This window comes from Chrysochloris asiatica, unplaced genomic scaffold (genome assembly GCF_000296735.1).
Source record: "Chrysochloris asiatica unplaced genomic scaffold, ChrAsi1.0 scaffold00018, whole genome shotgun sequence".
Classification (NCBI taxonomy): domain Eukaryota; kingdom Metazoa; phylum Chordata; class Mammalia; order Afrosoricida; family Chrysochloridae; genus Chrysochloris; species Chrysochloris asiatica.
Genome location: NW_006408536.1, coordinates 19,245,553 through 19,264,357, shown reverse-complemented (window position 1 = coordinate 19,264,357; position 18,805 = coordinate 19,245,553). Strand labels below are relative to the sequence as shown.

The 18,805-nt window shown below is 44.0% G+C and overlaps 1 protein-coding gene and 1 pseudogene across 1 annotated transcript in view; one reads left to right on the top strand and one right to left on the bottom strand.

The window, feature by feature from the left end:
• TXLNG (taxilin gamma) overlaps positions 1-18,805 on the top strand; it is a 51,031-nt gene that overhangs the window by 5,789 nt on the left and 26,437 nt on the right. The gene's annotated exons all lie outside the window — the stretch shown is intronic.
• Positions 9,468-10,201, bottom strand: LOC102834750 (annotated as a pseudogene).

Sequence of the window (18,805 nt, the reverse complement as noted above, 5' to 3'; positions counted from 1 at the left end):
CGGGGATGCCTGAGATGGAGACAGAGATGATGACATGGAGGGATGAAGCAGCTGGGGACTTTGGATCCAGAGAGGGAAAGGAACTGTGGGCCGAAGACTGATGGGGGAGGGTGAGTGTAGAGCACGGGCTTCTAGGATATGCCCTTTGGTCGGAAGATGATGCATGGAGGGGATGGGAACCATGGCAATGTAATGATATACGATGGAATGAATATGGAACTGAGGTTCTGTCATGTAAACTATCATATAACTCACAATAAAACATTAAAAAAAAAGACTTAGGAGCTAGAAGTCAAGCATGCCTCCTCTCCAACGATTCCACAAATTCTGACATGGTCTCTCCCTCCATGGCACACTCTTAGTTCTCTGCTGGGTCTGATAATTTGTTGCAGTGGGCAGAGAACTCAGAGCACACTCATAGTTTGGGGGTTTCTTAGGGAAGTAACAAGTTACCATGCAGAATCAGGAACAACCCAGCACACAGTTCTATGGTCAGGGTAGTTTCTCAGCTGTGCCTACATGCAGGTCTCTCCCTGGCCTTTGGCCTCTTGGCTGTTGGCCCTTAGAGCCAACTTGGCCTCTGACCTTCATGGGCAAGTGTTATGAAGCTTTTTAGCTCAACTGATAAATGCCTGGAGGCACCGCACTCTGCCAGCCAGTTTCCTGCTTGAAGGCACTCTGCTCTCTTGTTCTGTGGCTCCTGCTGTTAAGGTTCTCAGCCACTTCTCGCCTTCTTGAGCCATCTCTGGTATTACAGCTCTCTGCCTCCAAGGCCTAGGGAGTTTTCAGCATAAGGACCCTGTGTCCAAGGAATACACTCTGTTCCTGGCTTTGTTATCTTGGAGTAGGGAGATACCCCCTTCTGCCTCTGGGAAGGCTCATTGTAAGCTAAGTGGGCTGGCAAAACTGACCCATCTCCTTGTTATTTGCATGGTCTTGCTAACATTTGCATTATTAGCAAGCTGTCTAATCCCTTTCTTCTGCCTCAAGCACCTTGTTTGCATAGCCCCACCCCATCATTTTATAGAAGACACTGTGTGGCGGCTATGGGATAAGCACTGGACTGCAAGGTCGATTTGAACTACCTACCAGCTGCATCTCGGAAACCCTATATAGGGTCACCATGAGTGAGAATCGACTTGAAGGCACTTAACAACAACAGACATGGTGAGAAAGACCTTATAAAAGCAATTAATCCACAACACACATAACCCTGCATAACTTGCTTAAATAACATAGCTTCTAGTCTGTGGCATTTGCCTACAGTTGGTATACATAAGTGTCTGACTGATGACCATGCTCCATCCCAGTGACTACAGCATTAGTTCTGGCACAAGTCGGCAACCTCTTTTTTAAAAACTAAGTTTTTTATTATTGTTTCCTGTTATTGTTGTTGTTAAGTGCTGTCCAGTCAGTTCCAACTCATAGCAGCCCTGCATAGGGTTTCCGAGGAGCTGCTGGTGGATTTGAACTGCCAACCTTTCCTTACAAACCGACTCAGCGGTCCAGTGCGTATCCTACAGCACTACACCAAGACTCCATTTCCTGTTATTTCTTATTGTTAAGTGCCGTTGAGTCGGTTCTGACTCGTAACAACCCTATATAGGGTTTCCAAGGAGCAGCTGGTGACTTTGAACTGCCAACCTTGTGGTTTGAACTGACCTTACGGTCCAGCGTGTTATCCTAGTGTCACAGCAGGACTCCACTTTACTGTTGTTGTTGTTGTTATGTGCCGTGGAGTCGGTTCCAACTCATAGTGATCCTGTACAGGATTTTCGAGGCTGTAAATCTTTATGGGAGCAGAACGCCTCATCTTTCTCCCGCGGAACCGCTGGTAGTTTCGAACTGCTGACCCTGAGGTTAGCAGCCTGATTCGTAACCACTATGCTGGCAATGTTTTGAACAGCAAATAATAAAAGTCAATATCTGAGAGTTAACATTTGGGAACGATAACATCAACAAATATGTGCTGTGGACTATTGCTAATGATGCCGTGTTCCCAAAAGAAAACAAAAACCCACTGGAGAATTGTTAAAGTACGATTTGTTGTAACTTGAATACATCATAAGTCAGGGACTACCTGGACTTGTGTAATTGCTACAGCAAGGACTTCACCCTATAGTGGGCCCAGTTTCTGCTTAGCTACTTTGTTTAACCGAATCGCTCAAATAAATCCTGTTGCCTCCTTTTTCCCTCTCCTCCTCTATGTTTTTGTTTGGTTTGGTTCTAACATGATTATTAGTAACTTTTCTTTTCGTTAATGGATGTGACAGTATGTGTAATATGTAAAGTGGTATGCACATTTAATTAGTTAATTCATCAGATAGAGGCTTACCTGTAGTTCATTCTCCTGGTGGTGGTGGTTGGTGGTGGTGTGCCATGGAGTCAGTTCCCATGCTGAGGTTTCTGAGGTAAACCTTTACAGGAGCAGAAAGCCTTGTCGTTCTCCCATGGAGCAGCTGGTAGATTCAAACCACTGACCTTGTGATTAGTAGCCGTACTCGTAACATACTATGCTACCAGTTAGGTACTTCTAGAAGAGGCTAAAGATCCATCAAGTGATCTCTAAGACCCATTCAGACACTGAGAATATATTTTTATGATTCAGTCTCAGTTAAAATTCCATTGACATTTATGACTGCTTAAATGTGATTACTAGAAGGAAAAGACATAAAAGACCAGTTTTATTAGTATTTGCTGCTTAAGGTGTTGACTTGCATCCTGTGTCACATTGTTAACATAGCTTCAGAATGACCCTCATTATTCTCATAGCTCCCACCCTTGATTTGCCATGAATAACAATTACTTGACTAAGCTACCTTTTTTTCTTCCCTTTTCATTTTTCTTCTTTCCCTACTTGCAGAAGGGTCAAGGTAAAAAGTTTTGGCAAAGCAGGAATGCCAAGAGTTTAACAAGTTTCTTTTAAAGAACTTTTGGATTGAAATGTGGGTTATGTTAATTTATATAATTTTATAAAGCATCCTTATTTAAGTAATAAAGTTCTATGTGCCAGCATTTTATATTCATGGCATCTAATCTTACAGCTCTGGAAGGTTAGATGCTGCTCATCCCCACTGTACTTTATGCCGCTGTTGGATAAGCATTGTTCAGCTAACCAGCTCAGGTCGGCAGTTCAAATCCACCAGCTGTTCTCAGAAACCCTGTATATAGGGTCGGGATGAGTTGGAACTGATTGGACGGCACTAAACAACAACAAAAAGAAGCCATCTAGTGTCACCAAGGAACCAGGAGCGTTTTGTGCCTTACAGGCTTGGCTGTCTTTCGTTTCACTCACTTAGGCTCTTGCTTGATCTTCAGAAGTGTGATTTAAAAGGTGTGCGGCCCTGTAATTTGGGGCAAAGCTGCCTCCAAGTGTAACTTGGATAAATGGAAAGGTAGAGTGGAATTGTTGTGAAGTGTGTCGAGTTGCTTCTGACCCATAGTGATCCTGTATAGGGTTTCCGAGGCGCAGCTGGTGAGTTTGAACCACTGACCTTGCAGTTCAAACGGCTTTGCAGTCTGACGCCTTAACCCCCAGCGCCACACCAGAGTGGACTAGGTGCTTCTTTATCCAAGCGCCAAGTTTACAGAGACCCATTTTCACATCTGTTCAAGAGAGGCCACGCCATGGTGTTAACAAGCTACAGTGGTCTGGACAACTAGGTTAAATAAAAAGAGAAGGCTTAATGTTTCAAAAGGGGGCCTCAGGACTGGTCCAAGTAGAGCTGGGGAAGGGTGACTTGATATAAGATTGGTACAGGGATGCTGCACTTAGGTATCTCATAAAAGGAGCCGACCAGTCTTCATGTAGGACCCTGAGATGTGAGGATGCAGATTGCGGGATCCTGCCCCTGCCCTTCTGCAAAACAGATCAGGCCCAAGCTTATTGAAACCGATTTGGTCGTTAAGGTCTTGGAATTTCTTGCTCCTTTTGCTGATGAGATAGGTTTCTAGGTGAAAACAGGTATTTTCCAGATTGGAGGTAAGCGTTGAATGACAGTTTTAGAACTGGAAGTGATTTTGCAAATTATATCATCCATCATCCTTTATTTTTATGAAAGAAATAGCCACAGAAGTAAAATGTGGAATTTAATGCAGCCATTGTTGTATTATTATAAGGCAAAAGAGACCGTAAATCTTTACGGGAGCAGAAAGTCTCATCTTTCTTCCACAGAGTGAACCTTGCAGTTAATAGTCTATTGCTTATCCTACAGCTCCTTTCCATCTAATAGATCACATGTAAAAATGGAACCGTAGAACCAATTCCTGCTATTGTAGACATGAGGCTGAGGACACTCCCAGCTAGACCTTTTGCTCCTTGTCGGCTTCTTCACTAGCTCGGAAGGAAAACCAGCTGCCCTCCTCCCTTACTGGAGCACTGGCTTGCCCTTCTTGAGTTGTGCAACCACCACCGCACATTTATTTATTTATAATTTAATTTGTTGTTGGGAATCTGCACTGAGAACATACACCAATTCAGTCGTTTCTACCTGTACAGTTCCATGACATTGATGACATTCTTCCAGCTGTGCAACCTTTTTCACCCTCCTTTGCTGAGTTGTACCTCTCCTGTTGACATCAACTCACTGGCCCCTAAGGTATCCTAACTAATCTTTTGAGTTGTTACTGTCAATTTGATCTCATATAGATAGTTCTTAGAAGAACCTAATGCTCAGTCAAGGCCGACACTGTTTACTAGTTAAGCTAACCTATTGTTTGGTTTTAAGAAGACTTTAGGGGCTATTTTTCATTTATGGTTTAAAGATCTCGGAGCAGTTGTTTCAGGGATTCCTCTACCCTCCTTGGTTCCAGAGAATTTGAAATTCTATTTTGTATTTCCTCCATTGGATTAAGATTCTTATAGTTTCTGTTCTTATCAGTTAATATCTGATATGTTCTCTACCTGGAGTCCTGGTGTGGCGCTGTAGGACAAGCACTGGACCACAAGGTCGCTCAGTGAATCAGACTCCCCAGCCGCTTCTCAGAAACCCTATATAGGGTCTCTATGCTTCGGAACTGACTTGACAGCACTTAACACCAACAACACAGGATCTCTGACCAGAATGTTCGTTCAGAGTAGCAGGACACCGTCCAGTTCTTCTGGGTTCCCAGCAGAGGAGACAGTTGCTCATGGAGACAGCCGCACATTTCATCCCCTTCTCCAGTTCCTGACTCTCCTTCCTCTGTTGCTACACACACAAATTTATTTTTAACATAACCTGGGAAGAACGTACTCTTTGAGATGTAGATATAGGTAAGAATTTAGTCTCTGCTTTCTGTGTCCTAGGTCCATCACATTGGACCAATTACGTAAAATGACCTTATCACACAGGCTAGGATCAACACTGGACTGTGAACCATAAGGTCAACAGTTCAAAACCCACCAGCTGCTCCTTGGAAACCCTACAGGGTCACTATGAGTCACAACCAACTGTATGGCATTTAACAGCAACAGTACTATTACAGGCTAGTTACTCATTAACTGTAAACTAGTTTTGAGGATAAAATGAGAAAATACATCAAGTACTATTGCCCTTGGCCTCTGAGTGAGCCAAGAGCAATGAAGGCCAAGGGAAAATGCTTTCTTCCAATTCTCCCTTTCTTCCCATTTGGACTCTACTGATTGCTGTACAATCACGTTAACAAAATGAGTAAATGAGACCTGTTTATTGGGTGTAATTGGCCAAGGAGTAGGTGCCATTCTTTCTGCTGTTCTCCCTCCCGCTGTAGCTCACTGCCCTTGGCCTAGCAGTGGAGCTGCCTGGTGATTGGTCCCTCGTAGGTCATGTTTTGACTGAGCACATCAGGTGTGTTCTCTAGCCCTCTTCCTACCACTGCCAGGTCTTAAGTTTTTTATTTTCAGTATTTTTTTAAAAAGTTTAAGAGCCTACATTAAAATCCAGATCTGAGGGCTCCAAATTTCTAGGGTTTTGTTTTTTCAAAACTTTTCATTGTGAATTGAGTGAAGGTTTACAGTATTTTTGAGCTCGCCAGCTGCTCTGTGGGAAACAGATAAGGTTCTCTAGTCCCACAAAGATTTAGAGCCTCGGAAACCCTGTGTTAAGGTCACTATGAGTCAGAACTGACTGAACGCCACTTTGCTCTTGTTGCTATGTGCTATCAAGTCGATTCTGACCCATAGCAACTCTGTACAGGGTTTCCAAGGAGCGGCTGGTGAGCTTGAATCACTGACCTTGTGGTTCAAGCCGACTTTGCAGTCCAGCGCAGTAACCCACAGCGCCACACAAGACTTCCACTTAGCAACGGAAAAAAAAAAAAAATCAGTGTTTAACAAGTCACCCCAAAACTTGTTGGCTTATAACAGCACACATGTATTGTCTCCCAGTCACTGCAGGTCAGGAGTCTGGCTTGGCTGGGTCCTCTGCTTCAGGGTCTCACTGAGGCTGCGGTCATCTCAAGGCTGGACTGGGTCAGTTCGCTCTCCAAGGTCACACACAAGATCCGTGGGCACTTTCAGTTGTTCGCGGACTGTTGGACTGAAGCTTCCCTGGGTTCCTTGCCCTGTAGACATCTTACAACATCCAAGCAAAGGAGAGATTCCACAAGGGCAGGAAGTCTACTTATGCCACCTTCTGTTCATTAGGAGGGAATCACTAAGTCCAGCCCAGTCTTGGGAGGGGATAGCTCAAAGGTGTAATTTTCATGACAGAAGAACTCTTTTCCAAAATAAAAGCAAGAAGAGTGACCCTACTTTACATTTTCGCAAATCTTTTTAATGAATGACTTACTAGAAGGCAGTTGAATTCTCGCAACTGTTGCTGCATCCCGTTTGTTGCTGTGTGCTGTTTTAGTTGAAGTATCTGAAGATTTGTTGTTGTTGTTAGGTGCCATCAAGTCAGTACCCACTTATAACAACCCTATATACAACAGAACAAAACACGGCCTGGTCCTGGGCCAACCTCACAATTGCCACACTTCAGCCCATTGATGCTGCCACTTTGCTGATCTATCTCGCTGGGGGTCTTTCTCTTTTTCTCTGACCCTCCACCTTACCAAACATGATATCCTTCTCCAGCGACTGGGTCCCTCCTGACAATTTGTCCGAAGTATGAGAGACGATGTTTGGCCATCCTGGCCTTCAAGAGCACTCTGGCTGCACTTCTTCCAACACAGATCTGTTTGTTCTTTGGTCAGCCCATGGTACTTTGAATAGTCCCCTCCAACACCATAACTCAAAAGCATCAATTCTCCTATGGTTTTCCTTATTCACTGTCCAGCTTTCGCATGCATATGAGGTTATTGAAAATACCATGGCTTGGGTCAGGTGCACCTTAGTCCTCAAGTCTTTGCCAGTTTCAATCTTCTATTTATAGGATGTTGTTTATTGGTCCAGTGGGGAGGATTTTTGTTTTCTGTACACTGAGATGCAATCCATACTGAAGGCTGTGGAAGACTTCCAACACACTGTTGAATAGGTGTGGTGTTAAAGGGCATCCTTGTCTGGTTCCTGTTTGCAAAGGGAAGGCTTTCAGTGTCTTTCCATTGAGAGTAATGTTGTCTGTTGGATTTGTTTATATGCTCTTATGTTAAGGAATTTCCTCTCTATTCCTATTTTGTTGAAGATTTCCATCAGGAATGGCTATTGGAAAACCAGGTGAGATGGATGCAGAAGATAGTCCTAGAACGCTGAGGTTCAGATGAAGGCCTAGAGAAATGAACTGAGTGCTTACTAGGAGAGAGTTGAGCAGACGCCATAAGAAAGGAGGTGACTGCTGAGGTGGCAGTTAGTAATGATGTAGTCATCCTTCATTTTGTGATGTCATGTGGTCATCTTCTACTTTCACATAGTGCCAAATGTCCCATAACAACCTGGTCTTTGAAAGCTAACCATGTCACTAAGAGAGGTGTGCGTGTCTTTATGTTTAATTCCTGTTTCATCTGGAGGAGTAGGATGGTATATATACCCCCCTGTGTGGCTTGGGAGAGATGGCAACATTTCTTTACCAATTTGAAACAACACTAGTTTTAAATATTAGTAAATTCCCATATTTGGGTTTCCTGTTACATTTTTCAAGGTAGGTGCTGTATAAATTAGAAGTCTCAGACAAGTATTATGTGCTTGAAATATAAGTAAGCTCTTACTTTTGGGAGTTTATGTTTTGAGACAAAAAGAACATATTATTTTAAAGAATATAGGTATATTACAGAGGCCAGACACTGTCGGTCAAGTCTGTTCTGACTAAAGTCTGCTTACGGTTTGTGATCAGACAAAACATTGCAATCAGTTCAAGGCTGTCTGGGCACTACAGTGATTTGGGGCAGGGGGAATGTGGAGCTCAGTGATAAATGTCCAAGGCAAAACCATCCCTCTCTCCACGGAGCAGACAAAAATCACAGGGGCACTGTTGGTTCAGATTAGAGAGGACACAAAGCTAGACCTGGTACCCAACCTGTCAGCACATTGATTGGCAGCAGTCGAGCGGGTGTGGGGCAGGTGGGCCCAGCACTGTTAACCCCCTGGGTTGCCAGGATGTTATGAAGGAGTGAGGGCTGCTCTTTCTCCCTGGATACCCTTGATAGTGGCCTGTGACCCTGGAGAGACTCTGGGAGAGGCTGTATGCACACACCCCCCCCCCCCCCCATCGCTGCGGGAGACAGATGTTTGGGGAACACACAGAGGGGAGAACACACGGAAGCCCACTGAGGAAGCAGGCTGCATGCCTCCAGCTTGCTGTGAGTACAGAGCCAACACACTGGTGCTGCCCCGGGGCCCCAGATCCTGCACACCAGCCACCGTCAGAGAGATCTCGAAGACATGTTCTCAGCCACAGCACAGCAGACGCAGCCTCCAGAATCCCAGGTCCAGCTCCCATCTCTGCATGGGTGTGAAGCAGCTGGAGCCATCAGAGGAACCTTGTCCTGCCAAGGAGTGAGATAGTGGCCTGCTGCCCTGGCTGAGCCTGGACTTTGTTGCTTGGCTCCCCCCTGGCTAACCCCTCATGGGGAGCAGGGGTCCAGCAGGCTGACGCTGGATAAGGGTTGGATCAGGGGCACTGTCTTCACTCTGTTCCGGGTTGTTCTGAGATAATGTTCCCATCTTTAGGGTCAAGTCTGTCCATAACACATGTTTCTCTCCCTGCCAGAAACAAGTTCATTGTAGCTTTGGTGGACAGGGCAACAGGATTGTTAGAGAGGTTGTGGGGTGGGTGACAGGGGGATGAGACCACAGTGAAGGCAGCCATTCCATAAGGGGGCTGGGAGGGACGTGAGTGTGTGTGTGTGTGTGGTGGGGGGCTTAGGGCGAGGCAGAGGTTTCAGCAGCAGCAGTTGCTGTCAGAGGCTGTGCACTCCAGTTGTGCCCGGCACTGTTCCCGAGCCCATGAAGCACTGTGCCTGCAGCAGGGACAGGCCAATGGGCCCCACAGATGGCCTCTGGCTCTTTCCCAGGGACCTTGTAGGGTGAGACCGACAGGAAGGAGGACTGAGCAGGGTACCACTGGGCTGCCTCACACGGTCTGGCTGTACTCGATGCCGCCCTTGGCAGAGATTCTGTACCAGGGCAGGAAGCTGCAGAGCAGGCTATGGGGACCTGGAGGTGAGTCTCAGGGACTCAGGTTGGCTAGTGTGGAGCCCAAGTGCGGTATGTACTCCAAGATTGTCCATGGAGGGTGGCCGCCATTCATATAGAGGATGTAGGTGAAACTATTTTTGAGGACTCCCCCAGATGGAGTAGCAGTAAGGGAGGTAGTGGTGCTGCCTACCTAAAGTCTGTTCTCGTGGAAACGTATTGCTGTGTTGGTGGTGGTGAGGACATGCAGGTAAATAGCTTTGCAGTGGTCCTGGGCGGGGGTTGATATGTGATCCTTTAAAGTTTTAAAGTACAAGGGAACCTATGCTGTGCTTCCGGAATTGTTTCACTACTCTGAAACATAGATGGATGCCATTTGGGTGTTGGCAGAGAAGTTGGAGGCTAGAATAGCTCCATCTTTGTTATGTATCTTGGTCCTACTTTGGAGTTCAGTTACTATCATTCCCATGATGGTATTTTAAGTTTGACAGCTCTGTAAGTTGCAGCAAGAGAAAGGAACTTCTTGTTGGGCACAATGTCACAATACCATGAGTCTGGGTATTCAGTGGGGAACCATTCTCCACAGAGGTGTTTCACGGTGTTGATGTCATCGTGGCATGGGAGGCGCAGGTTGACCTCGCTGAGGACGCTGGATGGCACCATTTCTGTCATTCACATCTTGGGTGGGAGCAGCAGAGATCATCTTGGGGCTCAGTGCATCCTGGGGTTGCAGGGAGCCTGGGAATGGGACCACGCAGAGCGACGAATTATGTAACTAGCAGGGTCTGCAACCGGGACGGAGGCTGACCCTGTTAATATATATGGGAGAAGAACACCTCATCTTTATCCCTTGGAGCAGCTGGTGGGCTCAAATTGTCAGCCTCGTGGTTAGCAATCCGGTGCTTAACCTATAGAGCCACAGCACTGAAACCCCCCATACAGCAGGTTTGTTATGAGTCAGAATGAACTCCACGGCACATAACTACCAACCACCACCACACAGTAATAATGTCCTTTTATCTGTTAAGAATGAAGCCCTTTTCATTTCATTTCACTGTTTAGTTCTAACACTGTAAAGTAGTCTATTTAAGGAAGCACTGACTAATGTAACACGTATTATTAAAAAGATTTTGACCAAAAATGATTACAATAGAAATTTGAGATGAATGATTGATAAAAAGTGGTATGGAAAACTTTGTTATATGGCATAATTCTTTGAAAGATTAAAAATAGTCTTAGTATATAAACTATGTAAGAGCCCGACTGCTAACCACAAGGTTGATATTTCAAACCCACGAGCTCCTCTGTGGAAGAAAGATGAAGCTTTTTGCTTCCGTAAAGATTCAGCCTTAGAAACCCTATACGGGGTCGCTGTGCATCTGAACTAACTCGACAACACCTAACAACATATTAATAAGTTAAAGTTAGTTTTCTAGTTTAAGCTAAAAAAAAAAAAAGAAAATCTGATGGTCTGTTTGTAAAACTTGGCATTTGAAAATGTAAAAGCCTTTCGACTGCTGGAGGGAGATTCATGTTGAAAGACAAATATGCCAATCACTGATGCTCTAAAAGCTGGACGGTATCTCTGATGTCTTTCTGTGTTTCTCTGTGCTGTCATTGACCTGCTTTGGACCAGCGATGGTGGAGTTTTCTTTTAGTTGTGTGTTAACATCTTGATGGCCATCTTTCATCTTTAGTTGTCCATCAGTTGGCATTCAAATGCCTTTTATGTATCAACTGTTTCTATCTAGAAGGGTATACCAGTACATATCAAGGAAGTGACAGTGTAATGTGTGTCCCAGGAATTTAGAGGTGGAAGAAGTACCTGGAAAAGCAAAACCCCCAAAATCTGCTGTCGAGTTGATTCCTACTCATAGTGACCCTGTACAAAAACCATGTGGGAGCCATGTCTGACTTCCTCTGCCTTCTCAAGGGGGAAAGCGGATCAAACTTAGAATCAGCCCAAGACTGAACCCTGTGAAGCAGAGGTCAGACGTGGCTTCCACCGTACAACCTTTGTTACCCTATTCTGATAGCAACCATTCCTCCCACAGCACTCTGTGCTTCACATCTGGGTTCAACAGTCCATTATGGTGACCACACAGAACTCATGACAATACTCACAATTACGGGGTTTATTAGGGAACTGAACAGGTAACAATTCAGGGTCAAAACCAACTCAGGAGTCAGCAGTTTTTCAATCAGGAACACCTCTGCTGTACTGCAGACACACCTCACTGAGCCTCGAGACCCCGTGGCCTCTGCCCTGCTTGGGCAATGTTACAAAGCTCTTTTAGTAGGTCTGAAGACCCAAAGGGCGCCTTCGGCAAGCCAGTTTCCTGCCAGTAGACACGCAGTCCGTGGGCCTGGAGCCTGCGGCCTCCACTTCTGCTGTCCCCACTTTTCTAGGTAGGGGTCTCACGTTCTTCCTTCTTAGTGATCCTTGAATCGTCTGCTCTTGCTTCTGAGAAGGCTCCTTTTAAACCTAGCTGGAGGGCGAAACTAACCAATCCAGCCTGAGAGTCCTGTATACCTTGTTTGCATGGTCCCACCCAGTCACTTGGTGGAAATTCAGAAGATTTTAGATAGAAAAGCCGGATCATATAAATTCAAGGTACACACCCTGTATAGGGTTTCTGACATTGTGAATCTTTACAGGAGCAGACAGCCTCCATCTTTCTCCCATGGTACAGCTGCTGGGTTTGAACTGCTGACTTTGAAGTTAGCAGTCCAGTGCTTAGCCTACAGCCGCCACCAGGGCTCCATGGAAAGCCAAAATAAGTAGTGTTTACCACACAAATGATGAGAGAAAATGAGAGGGAAGTGAGTGAACTGTAGAGGTGAATTTCATTTTGATATTGGAGTGTAAGCTGAATGCCACCATCTGTTATTTTGAATAAGGTGGTGGTTCTGAGCCTTGGTTATTTTCCACTGTGTATGGTAGCAAGAAGCTCTGGTAGCGTAGTGGTTACAAGTCGGGCTGCCAACCTCAAGGTCAGCAGTTCAATGCTACCAACGGTTCCGTGGGAGAAAGATGAGGCTTTCTGCTCCCGTAAAGATCTACAGCCTTGGAAAACCTGTACAGGGTCACTATGAGTCGGACCCAACTCCACGGTACTTAACAACAACAACAACATGGTAATAATGGAATCCTGGGGTGGCCCTGTGGCTTAACGTGTTGGACTGCAAAGTCCGTTTGAACTGCAAGGTCAGCGGTTCAAGCTGACCTGAGGAACTGAAGTAGTTCTCTGAAAAATCAGTAATGGAAAAGAAGTCATAGCCCTGCAAACCCTGTAGAGCAGCTCTAGCCTGCTGGCATGAATTGGAATCCGCCAGACGGCAGCTAACTGCCACAACGATCTCCAGAATAGAAAGGAGTTCTTACAACTCAGCAATAAAAAGGGTCTCAATAGACACTTTTCCAAACAGTGCTCATAATTCACATGAAAAGATGTTCCTCCTCATTAGTCATTAGGGAAATGGCCATCACAACTGGAATGAGATACCACTTCAACACATACGATTGCTCTACTAAAAAGACAAGTGTTGGCAAGGATATGGAAAAATTAGAACCCACATATATTGTTGGTGGTTGTTGTTACATGTTGTTAATCAGTTCCAACTCATAGCTACACTGTATAGGGTTCTGTATAGGGTACCCAAGGAGCAGCTGGTAAGTTTGAACTGCCGACGTTGTGGTTCAAACCGGCCTTGTGGTCCAGTGCTTTATTCCACAGCGGCACAAAAGGTAAACTGGTACAGTTACTTGTGAAATCAGTCTGGCACTTCCTCAAAAAATTAAACAGTGGCTTTGTGAACAAACTAGTAATATACAGTGGCATGGATGGATCTATAGTAAAGGATCTGAGCGTCAGAACCACAATGAGATACCAGTACACATCGACTCCTAAACCCAGACACAGAGTCCATTCAGACTCTAGTGACTGTTTATAGGGTTTCTGAGGATGTAAATCTTTCCAGGAGGGTTTATATATATATATATATATATATATATACACACACACACACACACACACACATATTTGTTATTGTTGATAAATGCCATTGAGTTGGTTCCGACTCATAGGGTTCCAACCTTATGTAGGGTTTTCAAGGAGTGGCTGTTGGATTTGAACCATCAAAAACTGCAGTTAGCAGTACCGTGCTTATCCTACAGTGCTACATAGACTCACACATATATAGTCTATAGAAATGTAAGTGTATGTTCACACAACTTGTATACAGATTTTCACAGCAGTGCTCTTTATGTTGTTGTCTGGTGCCATCAGGTTGATTCCAACTTGTAGCAACCCTGTATAGGGTTTCCGAGGAGTGACTGGTGAGTATGAATTGCCGACCTGGTTCAAATCCATCTTGTGGTTGAGTGCTTATCCTACAGCGCCACACCAGGACTCCAGTGTTCTTTATAATGGACAAAAATAGCGACAACCTAAATAGAATCTGGTCTGTCTATACAATGGAATACTACTCAACCATGTTTGTTGTTCTTGTGCTGTTGAGTCAGTTCCAACTCCTAGCGACCCTGTATAGGGTTTCAGAGGAGCGGCTAGTGAGTTTGAATCGCTGACCTTGCTGTTCACACTTGACCTTGTGGTCAAGTGCTTATCCTACAGCGCCATATGCTACAACATGGGTGAACTTTGAAAATCATGGTAAGTGAAAGGTGATACCTGATTCCATTGAATTTATATGACAGGTTCCAAATAGTCAACTCTGTATTGACAAAGTAGACTAGTGATTACCTGTTACCTAGGACTAGGGGTTAATGTGCTGGACTACAAGGTCGGTGGTTCAAGCTCACCAGTCGCTCCTTGGAAACTGAATGCTATGGGTCAGAACTGACTCGATGGCACTTAACAACAACAACAAGGGCTTGGGCTGCTGGAAGGATTGTGGGTGGTAGCCAAAGGGTTTCCTTTTGAGTGATGGAGGTGTTCTACAATTGATGTGGTCAGGATTGCAGAACTCTGACTGTACTAAAAACCAGGGAATTTCATAATTTAATAGTTGAATTGTAAGGTATCTTTTTTTTTCAATTTTTTTCTGTGACTTGAGTGAAGGTTTACAGAGCAGATAGATCATCAGTTTGACTTCGTTTCATCTCAATGACTGCAGTCCCTCCATGTACCATCGGTTCTCCCGTTTCCTCCCTGCGATTCTTGTTTCCATCCCTCCTTCTTTGACAATCCTTTTGAATTGTGTCCTTAGGTAAATGCTGTCTCTTTGATCTTGAGTGATTGACCATTCTATGGTGTTCTTGTGTGCACCACACTAGTGTTGTCCCCGCTGTAACTGAGCCACAAGGGTGAGTTCAGTTCCAGGTTGGAGGGATGATCACGGGCCATAGTCTCAGGGTTGCGTTATATTTTAATAAAGCCGATAACCAAAATATACCTCTAATGGAACTGGAAAGGCCTCCTGAAATACTACAACTATAAGCAGTTCCATTCCCTGAGTAGCTTTCTTATTAAACTGATCTTGGTGGTTATGTGCTGTGGAGTTGGAACCGACTCATAGCAACCCTGTACAGGGTTTCTAGGGCTGTAAAATCTTTACGGGAGCCGAAAGCCTCATCTTTCTCCTGTGGAACAGCTGGGAGTTTCGAACTGCTGACCTTACAGTCTGCCGCCCAATTCGTAACCACTATGCTTCCAGAGCTCCTTAAACTGATCGTAGGAGAGGCATAAGATTTTCTTGCTGATAATTTTTTGTGTTCCTCCCCCTAATAAATTGAGTATTTACAATCTATTTTATGGGTTTCTTAACTCATTTGACACCACACTTTCTGGAATTATATTGGCTTTTTGTTGTTATTATTATTACTCTTCTGAGAAATTCTATTATGTGCTAGAAAAAAGCAATGTTCAGTTTTAACTGTCTTTTGGTGGTGGTGGTGGTGGTATTAGGTGCTATAAAGTCGGTACCGACCCATAGCGACCTAATGCACAGCAAAACGAAACACTGCCCGATGCTGGGCCCACCTCACCATCGTTGCCACGCTGAAGTCCACTGATGCTACCACTGTGTCAGTCCATCTCATTGGGGGGCTTACTGTTTTTCTGCAACTCTCCACTTTACCAAACGTGATACCCTTTTCCAGCGAGTGGTCCCTCCTGACAACATGTCCCAAGTATGAGAGACGAAGTTTGGCCATATTGGCCTCCAAGGAGCACTCTGGCTGCACTTCTTCCAGAACTGATAGACTTTCAGTATTTAAGACTGTGGATATTGTATCATGTAGTTCGATTTCTATTTTCTTGGAATAATTTAAAAAAATTTTAAATATTGAGGAAGATGGTAGTAATAGGACATATTTTCTCCATATTACTTTTGTGGAAGCGGCCTTTGTTAACATTCTCCATGTGCCCAACTAGTGAATGACAATTGACAGTAGTTGCCATGAAGTCGGCTCCAATTCAGAATGACCTGATGTATAACAGAAGGAAACGTTGCCCGGACTTCACGATGGCTGGAGGTTTGAGTCCATTGTTGTAATTATTGTGTTGTTGTTGTTGTTGAGTACTGTGGAGTCGGTTCTAACTCATAGTGACCCCTGCACAGGGTTTCTGAGGTGGCAAATCTTTATGGGAGCAGAAAGCCTCTTTCTCCCATGAAACCGCTGGTAGTTTCAAACTGCTGACCTTGAGGTTAGCAGCCTGATTCGTAACCACTGCGCTACCACAGCGTGGAGCCTTTCAAACTAGGGGCTTATTTTCCAGCGCTCAAGCCGACAATATTCTTTATGTGATCCTTAAGAGTTTTCTTTTTTTTTAATTGTAAATATCTAGATAATAAAACAGTTGCCATTTCAACAGTCTCCACACATATTGGTCAGTGACAATAAATATGTTAATTCTGTTTTACCGTCACTACCCTAAAATCCATAAAGCTTCACTGGCTAATTTTCAGAAGTAGGATGGCAGTCCTTTCTTTCTAGTCTTTTTGGTGGGAATTATAGACTGTGGCTAGAAGAGACATTAGATAATTTGCTATACCACAACTTTGCATCTGGCTTGTTGATTTTATACTTCTGCAATGTGTTATTTGGACACAGTAATGGCTTTTAAAAGTTTCTGAAGTAATGAAATCAAATGACATTTCTTAAAACTTCATCATGAATTTTTAAAAACAATTTTTCATAACATAAACACTGCTCTATGAAAAATTATTCACAACATAAGAAACACTGCTCTATGAAATATATTACATAGGGAATAAAAAAAATAGGAAGGAATTTAAGAAAGAATCTTTAATGTTATTTTATACGTTTTTGTATTTGAATTAGGCTTAAAAAGTATGACATCAAACCAGAACTTTAAAAATAGACAACTTATTTCCCCTTAATTATTTCAGAACTAAAAACATTATATTGTTGTTGTTGTTAAGTGCCGTCAAGTCAGTTCTGACCCATAGCGACCCTGCACAAGGTTTCCAAGGGTGTAAATCCTTACGGGAGTAGAAAGCCTCATCTTTCTCCCGCGGAGCGACTGGTAGTTTCGAACCGCTGACCTTAAGGTTCGCAGCCCAATTCGTAACCACTACGCTACCAGAGCTCCTTAAAAACATTATCTACCCACTGCCAATGAGTCGATTCTGACTAAGAACGCTACCCTGTAGGCAGGATGGTCAAGGCGGTAAATTTCTATAGAAGTAGACTGTCACATTTTCCATGGATAGACTTTTGGATTTGCACTGCCAACCTTTTGGATAACAAATGAGTGCTTTAATCAAAGAGCCACTAAGGCTCCATAAAGTATTACATGCTCATTATTTTAAAATATCTTTAAATGAGATATACCTCTCTCTCTAGAGGAAAGTATTTCTGTTGTTTTTGTTCTTCCTTCATAACTTAGAAAATGTGTAAATTACAACTTGTAAATAAGCATTCTATCCAAATAACATACACAGGTAAGTCAAAAAGTATTGCGATTAGGGTTCCAGTTCATACATGTGTATTCCAAACAAAATGTGTTTAAATGTGTCTCTGCGATCAGTGGATGGCTGCAGACAAATTTTCTCAGTAATTACCTACTCTTAGTTTCTTCAGGGGACTTCTGGTGTGACGCTGTAGGCAGTTTGCTGGACTGCAAACCACAAGCTTGGCAATTCAAACCCACCAGCTGCTCTTTGGAAACTCTGTAGAGGATCAATATGTGTTGGAACTGACTCAACAGCACTTAACAACAACAACAGTCCCTTTAGAAGGAGCCCGGGTAGCGTAGTGGCTTATGAATTGGGCTGCTAACCGCAAGGTCAGCAGTTCTAATCTACCCAGATGCTCCACAAGAGAAAGATGAGGCTTTCTGCTCCTGTAAAGATTTATAGCCTCGGAAACCCTATCTGGGGTCACTATGAATTGGAACCGACTCCGTGGCACACCACCACCACCCCCACCACCCATCTATTTAGAGTACATTTAAAAACAACAACAACAAAAAACAAAAACCATACAATTAAAACATTGGCTTCCAAGGGGATCAAGACAGAGAGGTCAGCTTAGAAGATTTTGGCAACTCAATAAATCATATTTGTAGATTTTCTAGAAGGGCACAGGACGATCATTATTGTTGTTGGTAAGTGCTGTCAGCGTCTGTTCCGACTCATAGCAACCTTGTGTAGGGTTTCCTAGGAGCAGCTGGTGGGTTTGAACTGTTGACCTTGTGGTTTGAAATATAGTGCTGGTCCTGCAGCGCCACACTAGTGTGACTGACTTCTTATGGAGACGTTGTTCAGAGTTTCACATTCTGTCTGTGAGCTGTATCTGTCGCTGTAGCAAGAGCTCATTCACATTGCTATATAGTATGCACATTTACCCTTGATAGAAATGTAGGTGGATTGCATGGGGGTATTAAAAACAGTGCTGCTGTTTAAAATATTCTTGGCCTTTTAAGTATTCATATATATACGCTTACTTTGGGTAAAATCCTAAGAATAGAATCACTGGGTTAGAAGGTATCCATTATTACCAAAGAGTTTTCAAAGTTGTACCAATTTAGTTTTCAAAAACTTATTTGACATTCACACACCCCCACACAGAGTGGACGGAGAAGGGCAGCTTGGACATTGAATACTCAAATGGGGAGGGGAGGACTACAAAGGCAAGAAGTGACTGGCTTACAAGCTTTCAAGAGGGAACCTGGTGCTAGGGAGCATGGAGGAAGGCAGAATCTCCAGAAGGTACTATTCAGTCTGTCTGGGCGGAGCTGATGAAAGGAGATACAGATGGGTAACTCGTGATACTGTAGTGAATAATGC